The 18457-nt window shown below is 43.0% G+C and overlaps 1 protein-coding gene across 2 annotated transcripts in view; it reads right to left on the bottom strand.

The window, feature by feature from the left end:
- The window catches only part of ST6GAL1 (ST6 beta-galactoside alpha-2,6-sialyltransferase 1), a 139201-nt gene that overhangs the window by 103839 nt on the left and 16905 nt on the right, over nt 1-18457 (bottom strand). For both annotated transcript variants that reach the window (XM_068546425.1, XM_068546426.1), the window contains exons 2-3: nt 12110-12219; nt 10977-11115 (exon numbers count right to left, since the gene is read on the bottom strand). The gene's annotated coding sequence lies outside the window, so the exon portion shown is untranslated. The remainder of the gene's footprint in view (nt 1-10976; nt 11116-12109; nt 12220-18457) is intronic.

Below are 18457 nucleotides of genomic sequence, written 5' to 3'. Positions count from 1 at the left end.
TGCCATACAGTAGGTCCTTGTTGTTTATCTATTTTATATATAGTAGTTTGTATCTGCTAATCCCAAACTCCTAATTTATCCCTCCCCACGCACTTTCTTCTTTGGTAACCATAAGTTTGTTTTCTATGCCTGGGAGTCTATTTCTGTTTTGTAAATTAGTTCATTTGTATCATTTTTTTGGATTCCACATGTAAGTGATATCAAATGATATTTGTCTTTCTCTGCCTGACTTATTTCACTTAGTATGATAATCTCTAGGTCCATCCATGTTGCTGCAAATATATATATAGGCTTTATTTTAACAGCCAAAAATTGGGAACAACCCCAAAACTCTGTCAACAGATGAATGGATAAACAAATCTTGGTATTTCCATATGGTGGGACACTATTCAGCAATAAAGGAATGAACTACTGATACACAAACACGGATGAATATCAAAATAATTATGCTGAGTGTAAGAAAAGCATATGCTGTATTGTGCTATTTATGTAAAGTTCTAGAAAATGCAAACCAATCTATAGCACTAAAGCAGATTAGTGGTTGCCTAGGGATGGGAGGCAGGACACGGAGAGGCGCAGAAGGGAGGGATTAGGTGAAGGAAGAAACTTGGGGGGTTAATGGTTATGCTCATTAACCTGACTTGTGCGGAGAACTTCATAAGTGTATACATATGTCGAAACTCACCAAATTGTACAATTTAAGTATATGCAGGTTTTTGTCTCTCAATTATACCTTAATAGAGCTACATGGAAAAAAAATGGGTATCATTTAATAAGCATCTACTTTATGGGAAGAACATTATAAAAATAATTTTTAATCTTCACTCAAACTAGGTATTATTCAGCCCATTTTACATATGAGGAAACTGAGTCAGAAAGGCGAGGTAGTCATGCAGCTACGGTCAAGCCAGGCTCAAACCCAGATCAAACGTCTTCAAAGCTGGGGCACTCTTCTCTGCATTGTGATGCCTTCCCACAATAGTGACTTTCCAGCGTGAAGACTCCTGTCCTAAGAAAGGCCTCAAGGAGGAATCTGAAAGAACCACTGGGATGCCAGGGGATCTCCGGCATCACTGAGATGACACCCTCTCCCTTCTGGGTTGCCATTGCCACAAATTCCTCTAACGGTCAAGACCAGCCCATCACAGGTACTGGGCCAGACAGGCTAAGGCAGAGAGTGGGCTGTACCTCCTCCCCAGAACATTCTTCCCTCTGCAGCCAGAGTGGTTTGGTGTGACAGACCCTGACCAGACATTCAGAATAGACCCCAGCTCCACTTGTGTCACAGACAAGGCCCTTTCCCTTTCTGGGCCCCCCTCCCTCAGATATAAGATGTGAAGGCCAACCAACTCGCTCTCCAAGGAACTCTTTCAGCCCTAATTCATATTCTGAGGGCTCTGCTGAAGTGAGCTTTTCCTCCTTCTGTACTGATCATGTGCTACAGACAAAAAGGATTCTAGAATATCTACAAAACTGTACCCTCGGCTCCCCCATAGACCCCAGCTCCACAGACAAACATAGCCAGCCCACTTAGCAGCTACCCAAATCGCTCCCTCAGCCACTCCACCTCCTCCCCCTGCCCCAACCCCTCTGCAAGGACCTTCCATAGACCCTGACCCACCCTTTGCTGCTTCATTCCCAGTTTTCAGGGTTCTGGGAACCCTGGGACACACAGAGCCATTTGAGACATAATTTCTCCCTTTCGAATTCTTGCAGGAAAGATTGGAGCTGAGTGGTTACTGGCTAAGGTATGTCATATACAGTCTTGATGTAGGCAGCTCCTCCCCTGTCCCTTGTCACATCCATGTGCCCAAGGCTGGGCCAGAATCTCTTGCCCAAACAGGCCAGGATATTTGGCTGGGTACACAGTAGGCTTTCAGTAAATATCTATAAAACTGAATTAAATCCCTGTTGCCAGAGGAATAATCTCTTGCTTAAACATGGAGGAAAACCCAGCAGACCTAACTCGGTACATTCCCCCTGCAAAGAGCACTGAGAGGACAGAGGCCAAGAAGGCCCCTGCTTCTCACTGTCGGAGAGGCCTGGGGCATCCCATGGATGAGGGAACTAGGCTTCAGCACTCTATGGGTTCTCCCTCACTCTGATGCTGTGTTACTGCACAGGGAACAGCCATTGGGGTTAGAAAGGAACAGTGAAGCTTTTCATAAAGCTCCGAGCACTTCCAGCTGCAGCTGTTCCCCTAGCCTCAGAGATGAAATGATGTTCCCCAAGGGAAAGGAGCCTGGGGGAACAAGTACTGGGGGGCAAGTACTTACTGTAAAGAACACTCACGAACTTTGAGAAGCTGCAGAGGGCACAGACAGGCTTAGTTTACATCCCTGTTACTTTTGAATTGTGAAATCTTGGGCAAGTACGTCTCTTTTACCTCTGAGACTCAGTTTCTACATCTGCCACATGGGGATAGAAATACCCACTTTGTTAGGCCATTACAGAATTAGAGACCAGAGCACAAGCACAGATCCTGGAACCACCCTGAGCTCAGTCAACGCCCTTCTCTACCCTTCCTCGTGTATATATACTTTAAAGGTCCTCAGATAACATCTTCTCAACTGGTTTCACTGACCTAGAAAGGCAAGCCTCTGATGAGGAAGAGGACTTAACTCCAAGTGCACTGGAGAGGCACGTTGTGAAGTGCACTGGGGCTGGGGCAGCAGACACAGGGGAGGGGCTGAGGAGGGGGACGCAGGGCTGGCACCTGGAGAACACCCACATGTCCCCTTGCCAGGCACACGCAAAGGTTCAGTGAGCAAGTGGCCTCAGGAGCAGTGCCCGTCTCACCAGCCCATGTCCCTCCCTCCCCCGGAGCACACACCTTCACCTCAGGCACCGATAAGCATGGCTGTGTGAACTGGCTTCTTAAAATGAAAGTGTGGCACCAGGTGGCCCCTATAGTCCTTTCCACTTTTGTAATTTTACAAACTACACTTCTACACAGTACACTGGTGCTTAACTGATGCCCTGCCTTCTCCCCATCCCCTCTTTCAAGATACTTAAAGGAGGTTGGGAGAAGGAGCCAGAAGGTTCAGAAAGCAGAGGGAGGGGGCAGAAGCTGGGGCTGCATTATGCTAATTTAATTAGCGCTAATCTGCTGACAGCAGGGCCTTGAAGAAAGAGGCTTTTGTTTAAAATTCACATTTGGCAGGAAGTGCCCCTGCTCCTCTAACCCCGCCCCTCCCCCCCCACCCCACCATCAAAGCTTGTGAGTCCAAAGCTCTGATTTCAGCCCTGGCTCTCATACCCAGCAGGGCCAGGGCTTCCTTTTCACGCTACTCTTGACTTCTTGATTTTTCCAGGAAGGAAATTTGCCCCAGATGTCGGTCAGTAAATGGAGAGTTTTCATCTGCCCTTATGAAAGGGTGTCAGTAATTCACAGATTTCCCAAGAGGTGAGAGCCAAAAAGGGAAATGCCAGCCAACTTCACTTCATCAATAAACAAAAGGCTTACCAATCAATTAAACCCCCTCCCTCCACAGGCAGGGAAATTCACAATATGCAAAGCATTCCATTTTCACTGTCTTATGGGACCTTAACTTATGGGATAATAAGAACAGAACCTCAGTCTTATTCATTTATTCAACTAATGCTTATTGAGCACCTACTGTTCATAGAAGAGAAAGAAAGGGATGCACAGGTGAAGGGACTTGTCCCATGCCTCCCAGCCTGTCGGGGGTAGAGCGAGCACTGGAACCAGAGGTGTGCTGGTAATCTGAATCTCCAAAACAAAAAAGCCCTGGTTTGCAGCAAAGGCTAATTTCTGTGGTATCAATTTTCTCACTATAGCCAATTTCAGGTCACCAACAATTTTTTTTTAACATCTTTATTGGAGTATAATTGCTTTACATTGTTGTGTTAGTTGCCGCTGTATAACAAAGTGAATCAGCTATATGTATACATATATCCCCATATCTCCTCCCTCTTGTGGCTCCCTCCCACCCTCCCTATCCCACCCCTCTAGGTGGTCACAAAGCACCAAGCTGATCTCCCTGTGCTACTTCCCACTAGCTATCTATTTTATATTTGGTAGTGTATATATAGCCATGCTACTGTCTCACTTCGTCCCAACTTACCCTTCCCACTCCCCATGTCCTCAAGGCCATTCTCTACATCTGGGTCGTTATGCCTGTCCTGCCCCTAGGTTCTTCAGAACCATTTTTTTTTTTAGATTCCATATATATGTGTTAGCATACAGTATTTGTTTTTCTCTTTCTGACTTACTTCAATCTGTATGAGACTCTAGGTCCATCCACCTCACTACAAATAACTCAATTTCGTTTCTTTTACAGCTAAGTAATATTCCATTATATATATGTGCCACATCTTCTTTACCCATTCATCTGTCAATGGACACTTAGGTTGCTTCCATGTCCTGGCTACTGTAAATAGAGCTGCAATGAACACTGAGGTACATGACTATTTCTGAATTATGGTTTTCTCTGGGTATATGCCCAGTAGTGGGATTGCTGGGTCGTATGGTAGTTCTATTTTTAGTTTTTTAAGGAACCTCCATACTGTTCTCCATAGTGGCTGTATCAATTTACAATCCCACCAACAGTGCAAGAGGGTTCTGTTTTCTCCACACCCTCTCCAGCATTTGTTGTTTGTACATTTTCTGATGATGCCCATTCTAACTGGTGTGAGGTGATACTTCATTGTAGTTTTGATTTGCATTTCTCTAATGATTAGTGATGTTGAGCATCCTTTCATGTGTTTGCTGGCAATCTGTATATCTCCTTTGGAGAAATGTCTATTTAGGTCTTCTGCCCATTTTAGGATTGGGTTGTTTGTTTTTCTGATACTGAGCTGCATGAGCTCCTTGTACATTTTGGAGATTAATCCTTTGTCAGTTGCTTCATTTACAAATATTTTCTCCCATTCTGAGGGTTGTCTTTTCGTCTTGTTTATGGTTTCCTTTGCTGTGCAAAAGCTTTTAAGTTTCATTATGTCCCATTTGTTTATTTTTGTTTTCATTTCCATTTCTCTAGGAGGTGGGTCAAAAAGGATCTTGCTGTGATTTATATCATAGAGTGTCCTGCCTATGTTTTCCTCTAAGAGTTTTATACTGTCTGGCCTTACATTTAGGTCTTTAATCCGCTTTGAGTTTATTTTTTATACAGTGTTAGGGAGTGTTCTAATCTTATTCTTTTACATGTAGCTGTCCAGTTTTCCCAGCACCACTTACTGAAGAGGTTGTCTTTTCTCCATTGCATATTCTTGCCTCCTTTATCAAAGATAACGTGATCATATGTGTATGGGTTTACCTCTGGACTTTCTATCCTGTTCCATTGATCTATATTTCTATTTTGTGCCAGTACCATACTGTCTTGATTACTGTAGCTTTGTAGTATAGTCTGAAGTCAGGGAGCCTGATTCCTCAGGCTCCATTTTTCCTTCTCAAGAATGCTTTGGCTATTCAGGGTCTTTTGTGTTTCCATACAAATTGTGAAATGTTTTGTTCTAGTTCTGTGAAAAATGCCATTGGTAGTTTGATAGGGATTGCACTGAATCTGTAGATTGCTTTGGGTAGTCTAGTCATTTTCACAATGTTGATTCTTCCAATCCAAGAACATGGTATATCTCTCCATTTGTTTGTATTGTCTTTAATTTCTTTCATCAGTGTCTTATAGTTTTCTGCATACAGGTCTTTTGTCTCCTTAGGTAGGTTTATTCCTAGATATTTTATTCTTTCTGTTGCAGTGGTAAATGGGAGTGTTTCTGTAATTTCGCTTTCAGAATTTTCATCATTAGTGTATAGGAATGCAAGAGATTTCTGTGCATTAATTTTGTATCCTGCTACTTTGCCAAATTCATTGATTAGCTCTAGTAGTTTTCTGGTAGCATCTTTAGGATTCTCTATGTGAAGTATCATGTCCTCTGTAAACAGTGACAGTTTGACTTCTTCTTTTCCGATTTGAATTCCTTTTATTGTTTTTTCTTCTCTGATTGCTGTGGCTAAAACTTCCAAAACTCTGTTGAATAATAGCAGTGAGAGTGGGCAACCTTGTCTTGTTCCTGATCTTAGAGAAAATGGTTTCAGTTTTTCACCATTGAGAACGATGTTGGCTGTGGGTTTGTCATATACGGCCTTTATTATGTTGAGGGAGCTTCCCTCTATGCCTATTTTCTGGAGAGTTTTCATCATAAATGGGTGTTGAATTTTTTCAAAAGCTTTTTCTGCATCTATTGAGATTAGCATATGGTTTTTACCCTTCAGTTTGTTAATATGGTGTATCACATTGATTGATTTGTGTATATTGAAGAATCCTTGCATTCCTGGGATAAACCCCACTTGATCATGGTGTATGATCCTTTTTAATGTGCTGTTGGATTCTGTTTGCTAGTATTTTGTTGAGGATTTTTGCATCTATGTTCACCAGTGATATTGCCCTGTAGTTTTCTTTTTGTGTGATATCTTTGTCTGGTTTTGGTATCAGGGTGATGGTGGCCCCGTAGAATGAGTTTGGGAGTGTTCCTCCCTCTGCTATATTTTGGAAGAGTTTGAGAAGGATAGGTGTTACCTCTTCTCTAAATGTTTGATAGAACTCACCTGTGAAGCCATCTGGTCCTGGGCTTTTGTTTGTTGGAAGATTTTTAATCACAGTTTCAATTTCAGTGTTTGTGATTGGTCTGTTTATATTTTCTATTTCTTCCTGGTTCAGTGTCGGGAGGTTGTGCTTTTCTAAGAATTTGTCCATTTCTTCCAGGTTGTCCATTTTATTGGCATAGAGCTGCTTGTAGTAAACTCTCATGATCCTTTGTATTTCTGCAGTGTCAGTTGTTACTTCTCCTTTTTCATTTCTAATTCTATTGATTTGAGTCTCCTCCCTTTTATTCTTGATGAGTCTGGCTAATGGTTTATCAATTTTGTTTATCTTCTCAAAGAACCAGCTTTTAGTTTTATTGATCTTTGCTATTGTTTCCTTCATTTCTTTTTCATTTATTTCTGATCTGATCTTTATGATTTCTTTCCTTCTGCTAACTTCAGGGGTTTTTTTGTTCTTCTTTGTCTAATTGCTTTAGGTGTAAGGTTAGGTTGTTTTTTTTGAGATGTTTCTTGTTTCTTGAGGTAGGATTGTATTGCTGTATACTTCCCTCTTAGAACTGCTTTTGCTGCATCCCATAGGTTTTGGGTCTTCGTGTTTTCATTGTCATTTGTTTCTATGTATTTTTTGATTTCCTCTTTGATTTCTTCAGTGATCTTTTGGTTATTTAGTAGCATACTGTTTACCTTACATGTGTTTGTATCTTTTACATTTTTTTTCCTGTAATTGATATCTAGTCTCATATCATTGTGGTCAGAAAAGAAACTTGATATGATTTCAATTTTCTTAAATTTACCAAGGCTTGATGTGAGACCCAAGATATGATCTATCCTGGAGAATAGAGCACTTGAGAAGAAAGTGTATTCTGTTGTTTTTGGATGGAATGTCCTATAAATATCAATTAAGTCCATCTTCTTTAATGTGTCATTTAAAGCTTGTTTCCTTATTTATCTTCATTTTGGATGATCTGTCCATTGGTGAAAGTGGGGTGTTAAAGTCCCCTACTATTATTGTGTTACTGTTGATTTCCCCTTTTATGGCTGTTAGCATTTGCCTTATGTATTGAGGTGCTCCTATGTTGGGTGCATAAATATTTACAATTGTTATATCTTCTTCTTGGATTGATCCCTTGATCATTATGTAGTGTCTTTCTTTGTCTCTTATAATAGTCTTTATTTTAAAGGCTATTTTGTCTGATATGCAAATTGCTACTCCAGCTTTCTTTTGATTTCCATTTGCATGGAATATCTTTTTCCATCCCGTCACTTTCAGTCTGTATGTGTCCCTAGGTCTGAAGTGAGTCTCTTGTAGACAGCATATATACGGGTCTTGTTTTTGTATCCATTCAGCCAGTCTATGTCTTTTGGTTGGAGCATTTTTTTTTTAATTTTTTTTTTTTTAATTTATTTATTTATGGCTGTGTTGGGTCTTCATTTCTGTGTGAGGGCTTTCTCTAGTTGTGGCAAGTGGGGGCCACTCTTCATCACGGTGCGCAGGCCTTTCACTGTCGTGGCCTCTCTTGTTGCGGAGCACAGGCTCCAGATGCACAGGCTCAGTAGTTGTGGCTCACGGGCCTAGTTGCTCCGCGGCATGTGGGATCTTCCCAGACCAGGGCTCGAACCCGTGTCCCCTGCATTAGCAGGCAGATTCTTAACCACTGCACCACCAGGGAAGCCCCTGGTTGGAGCATTTAATCCATTTACATTTAAGGTAGTTATCGATATGTGTGTTACTATTACCATTTTCTTAATTGTTTTGGGTTTGTTTTTGTAGGTCTTTTCCTTCTCTTGTGTTTCCTGCCTAGAGAAGTTCCTTTAGTATTTGTTGTAAAGCTGGTTTAGTGGTGCTGAATTCTCTTAACTTTTGCTTGTCTGTAAAGGTTTTAATTTCTCCATCAAATCTGAATGAGATCCTTGCTGGGTAGAGTAATCTTGGTTGTAAGTTTTTCCCTTTCAGCACTTTAAATATGTCCTGCCACTCCCTTCTGCCCTGCAGAGTTTCTGCTGAAAGATCACCTGTTAACCTTATAGGGATTCCCTTGTATGTTATTTGTTGCTTTTCCCTTGCTACTTTTAATATTTTTTTCTTTGTAGTTAATTTTTGATAGTTTGATTAATATGTGTCTTGGTGTGTTTCTCCTTGGATTTATCCTGTATAAGACTCTCTGTGCATCCTGAATTTGATTGACTCTTTCCTTTCCCATGTTAGGGAAGTTTTCAATTATACTGTCTTCAAATATTTTCTAAGACCCTTTCTTTTTCTCTTCTTCTTCTGGGACCCCTATAATTCGAATGTTGGTGCATTTAATGTTGTCCCAGAGCTCTCTGAGCCTGTCCTCAATTCTTTTAATTCTTTTTTCTTTATTCTGCTCTGCAGTAGTTATTTCCACTATTTTACCTTCCAGGTCACTTATCCGTTCTTCTGCCTCAGTTATTCTGCTATTGATTCCATCCAGAGAATTTTTAATTTCATTTACTGTGTTGTTCATCATTGTTTCTTTGCTCTTTAGTTCTTCTAGGTCCTTGTTAAAAGTTTCTTTTATTTTCTCCATTCTATTTCCGAGATTTTGGATTTACTATCCAAAATACTGTCATTACTCTGAATTCTTTTTCAGGTAGACTGCCTATTTCCTCTTCACTTGTTTGGTTTGGTGGGTTTTTACCTTGCTCCTTCATCTGCTGTGTATTTCTCTGTCTTCTCCTTTTGTTTAACTTACTGTGCTTGGGGGTCTCCTTTCCGCAGGCTGCAGGTTCGTAGTTCCCATTGGTTTTGGTGTCTGCCCCCAGTGGGTGAGGTTGGTTCAGTGGGTTGTGTAGGCTTCCTGGTGGAGGGGACTGGTGCCTGTGTTCTGGTGGATGGGGCTGGATCTTGTCTTTCTGGTGGGCAGGGCTGCATCCAGTGGTGTGTTTTAGGGTGTCTGTGAACTTAGTATGATTTTAGGCAGCCTCTCTGTTAATGGGTGGGGTTGTGTCCCTGTCTTCCTAGTTGATTGGCATGAGGTGTCCAGCACTGGAGCTTGCTGGCCATCAGGTGGAGCTGGGTCTTAGCATTGAGACGGAGATCTCTGGGAGAGCTCTTGCTGATTGATATTATGTGGGGCCGGGATGTCTCTGGTGGTCCAATGTCCTGAACTCGGCTCTCCCACATCAGAGGCTCGGGCCTGACACCAGGCTGGAGTACCAAGACCCTGTCAGCCACACGGCTCTTTTGGGAAGTCTGAGGTCTTCTGCCAGGGTTCAGTAGGTGTTCTGTAGGAGTTGTTCCATATGTTGATGTAGTTTTGATGTATTTGTGGGGGGGAAGGTGATCTCCACGTCTTACTCCTCTGCCATCTCTCTCTGGGCTTCTATATTCCCTCAGGGATGCAGCTCTGGAGGGTGTGGGTCACTTCTTCCATGAGTCCACTGTGGAGAAGACTGAGGGCACCCAGCATCTCTTGAAGATGCAAAACCAGCACAGTGGCGGTGCCCTCTTCCAGGACATGCAAAAGCCATCCCAAGATGCACTGGGCAAAACCCTGGACGTTAAGGAACCTGCCATGGCCATGGAAAAGAACCTGAGCCAGGCCCTTGAAGACCTGCATGCCCTGTATCCTCTATTTTATTTATTTATTTTTGGCTGTGTTGGGTCTTCGTTGCTGCGTGCAGGGTTTCTTTAGTTGCTGCAAGCTGAGGCTACTCTTCATTGCAGTGCGCATGCTTCTCATTGCGGTGGCTTCTCTTGCTGCAGAACACGGACTCTAGGCGTGCAGGGTTCAGTAGTTGTGGCATGAGGGCTCAGTAGTTGTGGCTCGCGGGCTCTAGAGCGTAGGCTCAGTAGTTGTGACGCATGGGCTTAGTTGCTCTGCAGCATGTGGGATCTTCCCGGACCAGGGATCAAACCCGTGTCCCCTGCATTGGCAGGTGGATTCTTAACCACTGTGCCACCAGGGAAGTCCCTTAAAGTCATTTTTTAGTGAGCTTAATGGAATGTTTTCCAATAACCTCCCCACGTAATTTCTGTCACTCTGTCTTCCTTGGGTAGGAGAGAGAGAAAGAGAGAGAGTGTGTGTGTGTGTTTCCTGAAAGTTTGACTTCCCTTGCAGAACAGAGCAGCTGCACCAACGTTAAGCATTCCCCTGAATCTGGTGCAGTCTTACCTGGAGGATAAATTCATTCCCTTTGGAGTTCAAATTTCACCAGCAATTGAGAAAATACAACATCCTGTTAAGATTCCAAAAGACCTGCTCTGAAAAATCAAAACCTCTTCAGCCACCAAATGACCTTGCCTCCGATTGGGCTGAGATGGAAGCTGATGGTTTGAACCAGAAACAACTGCCCCTTCTTTCCTGAGACTGAGAAGAGGAGGTTTTCACCACCCCACAACAGGAGGCATTCTGCCCTCTCTGTCCCCAAGCTGGGATTCGAGTGCTCTTACCTCAGCGCTGGGACAGAGGCCTTGCCCCAGAACTTGGGCAGGTTCAAGTGGGCCAGTTCATTTCAGCTGCGGTGCAGGACTTCACTGCTTCTCTCTAAGATGCTCTTTGCAGATCTCTACCCAATTCACTCTACTCTGCCTGCAGGAAGTTAAAAAAAAAAAACAAAGCCAAGTTGGCAGCTAAGCATCAGAGGCACATATGTTAATACACGCAGGAGGGTAAACACCCTCGCTCCTCCCACCCCTGGTCACTCCGGCCACTTCAGAACCCCTTCCAGAACTCCAGCCTCCTTCCCAGGGCTCAACCTGGCCATCTGTTCACCCAGACCTACCCCTCTGGGGCTGAGCAATTTCAGAGCGAGCTGCAGATGAAGCAAAGCAAACTCTACTAATCACTTAATCCTTGTGCTACTTGCTATTATTGGTAAGAAAAGCAAGGGTAAGAAAGCAACAGTTCTGGCATATACCCAGAGAAAACTCTAATTCAAAAAGATACATGCACCCCAATGTTCATGGCAACACTATTTACAATAGCCAAGATATGGAAGTGACCTAAATGTTCATCGACAGATGAATGGTTAAAGAGATGGTATATATACACAATGGAATATTACTCAGCCATTAAAAGAATGAAATAATGCCACTTGCAGCAACATGGATGGACCTAGAGATTATCATACTAAGTGAAGTCAGACAGAGAAAGACAAATATCAAGATATCACTTGTATGTGGAATCTGTAAAATGATACAAATGAACTTATTTACAATATAGAAATAGACTCACAGACACAGAAAACAAACCTATGGTTAAAAGAGGAAAGGGGGGTGAGGGAGGGAGGGATAAATTAGGAGTTTGGGATTAGCAGTTACAAACTACTATATATAAAATAGATAAATAACAAGGTCCTACTGTATAGCATAGGGAACTATATTCAATATCCTCTAGGAAACCATAATGGAAAAGAATATGAAAAAGGAGATATATATATATATATATATATATATATATATATATATATATATATATATATACACATATAGATGAATCACTCTGCTATACACCAGAAACTAACACAACATCGTAAATCAACTATACGTCAATATAAATAAGCAAACAAACAAAAGCAACTCACCCATAAATAAGGGAACTTGTGGTAGACCCAGTTCCCTTGAAGGAAAGGTAGTGGGCACAATGTGAGAAGCAAATGCCATGCACAAGATCAGGTGATGGGGTCGCGAGGCCCTGCAGAAGGAAAGGAAGCTGGTCTTACACAGAGAACAGGACAGAGGCCCGCGGAGAGGCAAACAGGAAACCGTGCAGCCCAGAGAAGGCAGATGGTTAGGAACTTTCCAGTGGCTTCGAGGCTCGTCTGTACTTCCTATTTTTGTTCCTGTAAGCATTCCCTGAATCCCTTCAATAGACCTCTGAAGAGCTTGGTTTAGACCCGCCCAAGGGTCCCAGCTGCCTCTGACTCACTAAAAGCCGTATGGGGCTGTGAGACCAGAGGGGCTCTCCCATGAATCAGTGCGTGGCTTTGTGATAGGGCGTTAGCCATCCATTGTGGCTGCTCAAAAGCCTTTTTTTTTTTTTTTTTAACGTTCTTCCAAACATTGTGGCTGGGCTTTTGATAGATGAGGCAACGGGAAAGGACAGTTCTGGATTGCAAGTGTATCTTGTGCATTGCAGAAACATGAGAAATAAACAATAGCAGAGCTGTAGAAACTTCAGGTTTTTCTATTGTATTATAAGAATTTTCTATTAAGTGGCTTATACCAACACTTCCTATCACCCTACGAGTGTTACACATTCGATCCCAGGGTCTTCTTGCATCCCCCTTGTCCCTGAGCCCCCTACAGACTCATGTGCTTCCTTGTAGTTTTAACACAGCACCCATTTAATGCAGGACACCACTTCTGCTCCCTGACCTCCCTCCTACCCTGCAAGGGTCACTGGCTTGACACCAAGATGTAGTTTCACTACTCTCCCTCAGCCGAAGTTTCACCCACCTCCTTCCTCATACTCAGGGTGTGTTCTCTGCTTGATCTCTCCCTGCCATCACTCCTGCCCACACGGTCCTCACACCTTATAGTCGCTGGCAGCTTCTCAGCTAATCCCCTTCCTCCTCTGTGCTCAGTCAGACCCAGAAGCACCCAAACATGACTCTAAGGAAGAGAGCAGACACATGAGAGGCTGCCTTGTCCTCATGCCCCCAGCAAGCATTTCCTTCAGAGGCACACTGTGTGAGGCCCTGACCCCAGACCAGAGCCAGGATTTAGAGACCCCACCCAGAACCAAAGAAGTTCATAAAATGAGCCAAGAACACACACTAAGAACTTCACACCCTAGCATCCCCACAGGTAAGTATCCTCCTGGCAAGACCATTACTAAAGGGCTCAGTTTTGAGTGAGAGAATGGGTTAGCTTGTCACAGAGTTAGGGCCCTGGCCCCAGGTCCCTGGCTTAAATGGGCAATCACCACAAGCACACAGGAGCCTTGGGGTAAAAGATAATCCTGTTGGGCTTCCCTGGTGGCGCAGTGGTTGAGAATCTGCCTGCTAATGCAGGGGACACGGGTTCGAGCCCTGGTCTGGGAAGATCCCACATGCCGCGGAGCAACTAGGCCCGTGAGCCACAACTACTGAGCCTGCACGTCTGGAGCCTGTGCTCCGCAACAAGAGAGGCCGCGATAGTGAGAGGCCCGCGCACCGCGATGAAGAGTGGCCCCCACTTGCCACAACTAGAGAAAGCCCTCACACAGAAACGAAGACCCAACACAGCCAAAAATTAATTAATTAATTAATTTTAAAAAAAAAAAGATAATCCTGTTAACCCTGGATCCATTAATCCACATTATCTGAGATGTGACCAATTGTTCTGATTGTGTTTGGACTTGGAAGCTAAGTGAGCTAAGAGCTTTTATCAGTCCTTGGGCCTAAAACATTCCAGGATCTGGGTCACTACAAGTTTGCTGAGCCCTGCAGTCCAATCAGAAGACACTACACCCAAGATACAGTAAGAACTTCTGCTAAAATCAGCAGACTTCATGGATTATTTCCGTGGGTTAGGGGAGAGCTAGGCCCAGCTCTTTCAATAAAAGAGCTGAAATTAAATTTGAATTGAGCACTGAATACACAGGTTCTGACAAAAAGAGAAATGGCGTAGGATGTTATTTTCAGAGAACCAGAAAGGGGAAGTTCTTCTGCCACTGCCATGTGCAAAGCATCCAAAGGACGGTGCTCCTGCTGAGAACTTTGACTGTGTTGTCACTATATTGTCTGCAGCGAACAGTCACTCCATTTTGACTGTGCTTATTTCTGGTGCCAGTGTGGATATGTGGGGCGACGCTAAGCCCTCTGCATACATGATTTCAGGCCCTGTCCCACCCCTCCACCCCCCTAATTTCTGCTGCTCAAATGCAACAACTTTCAACTCTTTTATCTATTTCTGGGGTTACATCAGTGCGTCTAAATAGCATGCTTATATGGCTCTGTTTTTTCAATGTTATATATTATCCACTGACTTCCTATTACAGAAAATGAGGATTTAGTTCTCTTTTACCACACCCCACATAACTCTTCTCCGTCCCACATTCTCCTAATAGCTTTAGACTGTTTTTTTTATTAAGTCAGCATCAGAAGTTACATTATCATGACCAGATAAATTGTTGTTCACAGCTGAACCATGGAGCCATGTGGTGTGTTTTGATTAATTCCTTTTGTGTACATTCCGTGTAAGTCCTACTATTCAGATGTTGAACTTCTTAGAATGATCCTTTCTTATTTTTTACTTCATAGCCTTTTTTTACTTGACTTCCTACACGATTTCTTCAACTTCATATTCCAAACCCTCTCCCAATTCATTTATTTCTGCTAACATACTTTTAATTTCCAAGAGCTCTCTCTTATTCTCTGAATACTCCTTTTATTGCACAGTCTTTATTTTATTAATGGAATATCTTCACTTGTCTCTATGATACTTTTATGTTGCTGTTGTTGTTGTTATTTGTCTCTTTTGGTTTCTGTCTTTCATGTTTCAAACTTTCTCAGATATCGGTTGATCTCTACCTTAAATTTAAAAGTGAGACACTGGGAACTCCCTGGCGGTCCAGTGGTTAGGACTCCACGCTTTCACTGGGAAGGGCGCGGGTTCAATCCCTAGTCAGGGAACTAAGATCCCACAAGCCGCACGGCCAAAAAAAAAAAAAAAAAGAGAGAAGAAAAAAAAGAAGAAAAGTGATACACTAAAAAGTTGACCAGAAGCTCTGTGTGCTTGGGCAGGGCTGCTGGACTGGTGGGTCTTACCAGGGGGGACTGAAAATAATCTCTCCATTTTATCTGAAGAACTGTAAATATCAATATCTATAGGCCTTTCCTCTTAGGCTGTTAAATTTAATCATAGACTAATCTCATGACTAGGGAAATCTCATAACCCGAGCTTGCCAGCACTGTTGGAAACAACAAAAAAGGAAGGTTGGGGAAGGGGTGGTCTCACTGTTCAGTATGTGGACTTTTATTCATGCCCTCTGTTTTAGAATGGCATCTCATGCATGCCCTCCTCAGCTTGGCCTGCTGTGCTTGATCTTAATCAGATCGTAAAATTGAGTCTGTTCCTGGAAAGGTCCTTAAAAGAAATTGTAGTTACCAGGAAAAAATTTTTTTAATTTTTTCTTAGGCATAGTTTCAAATGCCAGACATTTAGGAAAGCATTAACACAGGTTCACAACCACATATCAGGAATCTTTGGGGCCTGATAAGTGTCAGAATTCACAATTCTTCCTATTTTAGAAAAGCAATATGTTGCCTAAAGACCTGCAGCAGTGGCACGGCAACTCTCCATAATTATATGGATTAATATTTCTGCAACAAAACAATAAATATTTTAACCAAGTACGTTAAACAAGGATTTATAAATAGCCTCACATTAGTCCAGATCAGGTTTTGCCACCAAATGGGTTAAGAATAAAACGTAGTTTTTCACAGATTTGGGGATTTGGGTATTGCAAATAAGGGATTGTGTATGCATTTCCTATACACCTCCTACACCTCCAGGCACATTTGCGGCATTTTCACAAGGATTTTGTCACTCTGTGGGGCTGCCTGCTTGCAATGAGATGTGGAAAAAATGAGGTAAGTTGAGCTGTGGGTGCTGGGGGAAGGCCAGGCTTAACAGGGAGACAGTCTGATGACACAGTCACTTGGAAGGTTTGAGTCTCTAAGCTAGCAAGCTGTGTTACCTTGAAAATGTTACTTAACTTCTCTGAGCTACAATTTCCTCATCTGTAAATCGTGGGTTATTCCAACTAATTTTGAAGTGCCGTTGTGTGGATTTAGTTGAATTTAGTCAACAATTAGGTATTGTGCCTATTATTCCTAAGGCATTGCTCTGGGCCCTAGGAGAACAATCATGAACAAAAGAGATGAAGTCCCTGCCCTCACAAAAACAACTTCCTAGTGAGAAGAGAGACAGAATAAATAAGTCAGATGACCATCTGTGCCATAGAAGAAACACAAAGCAGGATAAAAGGGAAAGAGAGAGCCAGGTGTGATGGGAGAAGAAACAGGCACCAGATTACTATCTTATGTAAGGTGATCAGAACGACCTTTCTAATAAGGTGACATTGAAATAGAACCTAAAGGAAGAGATGGAGAAAACAATGGGAATATATGAAGGAAGGGTGTTCCAGGTGGAGGGAACAGGCTCTGTGGTAAAAATGTGCTTTATGTTTAAGGAGTAAGGTCAGTAAAGTGAAGCAGAATTAAGAGGTGGAAAAGAGCAGGAAATTTAGCCTGGGAGGACCTGCGGGCTGGCTCATGCAGAACCGTGGAGGCCCTTCTAGGAACTCTGGCTTTGCAAAGTGCAATAGGAAGCCTTTGTTGGTTTTAAGTGGAAAAATGACACACTACCACTGGAGGCCCAGGTATGAAACTATTCTAAAAATTAGAAGTAGAGATTGATCTGTCTTGGACCAGTGTGAATTTGGTGGATCAAATAAGCAGTCAGTTTCTTGGTGTATTTTGCAAGTATGGCTGGCGTGGTTTGCTGACAGATTGGGTGCAGCATGAGAGAATCAGAGTCAAGGGCGCCTCCATAGTTTTAAGCCCAAGCAACTGCAAAGATGGAGCTGTCATTTACTGAAGTGGGGAAGGCTGTTTGAGAGAGAATGGCAGCATTTCAGCCATGGACTTGTCATCACTGAGATGTCTGTTAGACGTGTAAGGAGGCTTGTTGAGTAGATGGTTAAACATGAGTGTGGTGTTCGGGGGAAAGGTCTGGGATGGAGCTATACATTGAGAGTTGTCAGCATTCAGATGGTAGGAGATCTCCAGGGAGTGAGGGGACAGAGAAGAGGCCAAGTCCAAGGGCTGCTCCCTGGAGTGCTCCAAAGTGAACAAGCAAAGATGAGCCAACACAAGAAACTGAGAAGGAGAAGCCAGTGACAGAAGAGGAGAACCAAAGAGGGTGATGTTCCAGAACCAGAAGAAGAAACTTTTTCAAGGTGGACAGAGTGATCAAATACATAAAATGCTACTGACACATCAAGATAAGGACTGAGACTTAACCATTGGATTTGGCAACACCGAGGTCACTGGTAAACCTGACAGGTGTAGTTTTTGTGGAGTGATGGAGGCAAAACACTGGTTAGACTGAGTGTGAATGAAAATGAGAAAAGAGAACTGCAGGGATCAAGGGCAGATGACTCTTTCAAGGAGCAGAGGAATGAAGCAGTAGCTGGAGGGGTAGATGCGGTCAGGAGAAGATGTGTATGTGCATATGTGTGGGGTCAGTGGGAGAAACAACTGCCACAGATAGACAGATGGTGTCGGGGGGCAGATGGGAGTGGTCCATAAAGAGAGGAACATTGGAAAGAGAAGGTAGAACTGCGGAGTCAAGTCCTTAACTAAGGAAGGGAACAAGATGCAATACACAAGTGGAGGGGGTGGTCTTAAAAAGGAGCATCAACCGTAGCAACAGGCAGAAAGTAGAATATATGGGCATAGATTTGATGGTGGAAAGGTATGAAAGCAATCCTTTGTCATTATTTTCTCAGGTAAGTGGGAAATCAGTTTCTCGACTGAGAATAGAGATGGGAGAGGAGGTGTTAAAAATATAAAGAGAGAGAAAAAAGTGTGAAACAGTCATGGAGATTGGAGAGAATGGCAGTGGTTCTCAACCAAGGCTGCCCACTGGAATAAATGAAGAGCTTTAAAGAAGGATACTCATGCCCAGATCCACCCCACAAGAATTTAGATTTCATTAGTTTGGGGTGGAATTCAGGCAGCAGTACTTCTTATAATCTTCCCCAGGTAATGACAATGGAAGCCAGAGTTGAGAACCCCTGGACCAAAGGAACAGAGTAAGATGACCTGACAACACCAAAGTCCACTTAAGGGTCATGGTCATGAATTAGAGTGAGACCAGTCAGGATGGTGGTATGAGCTCAGTAAATGAAAGCTGCTATGTTTATTATATCACCAGCTAAG

This window comes from Eschrichtius robustus, chromosome 6 (assembly GCF_028021215.1).
Source record: "Eschrichtius robustus isolate mEscRob2 chromosome 6, mEscRob2.pri, whole genome shotgun sequence".
Classification (NCBI taxonomy): domain Eukaryota; kingdom Metazoa; phylum Chordata; class Mammalia; order Artiodactyla; family Eschrichtiidae; genus Eschrichtius; species Eschrichtius robustus.
The sequence above is the reverse complement of the archived record's forward strand: the minus strand, read 5'-3'. Positions and strand labels throughout refer to the sequence as shown.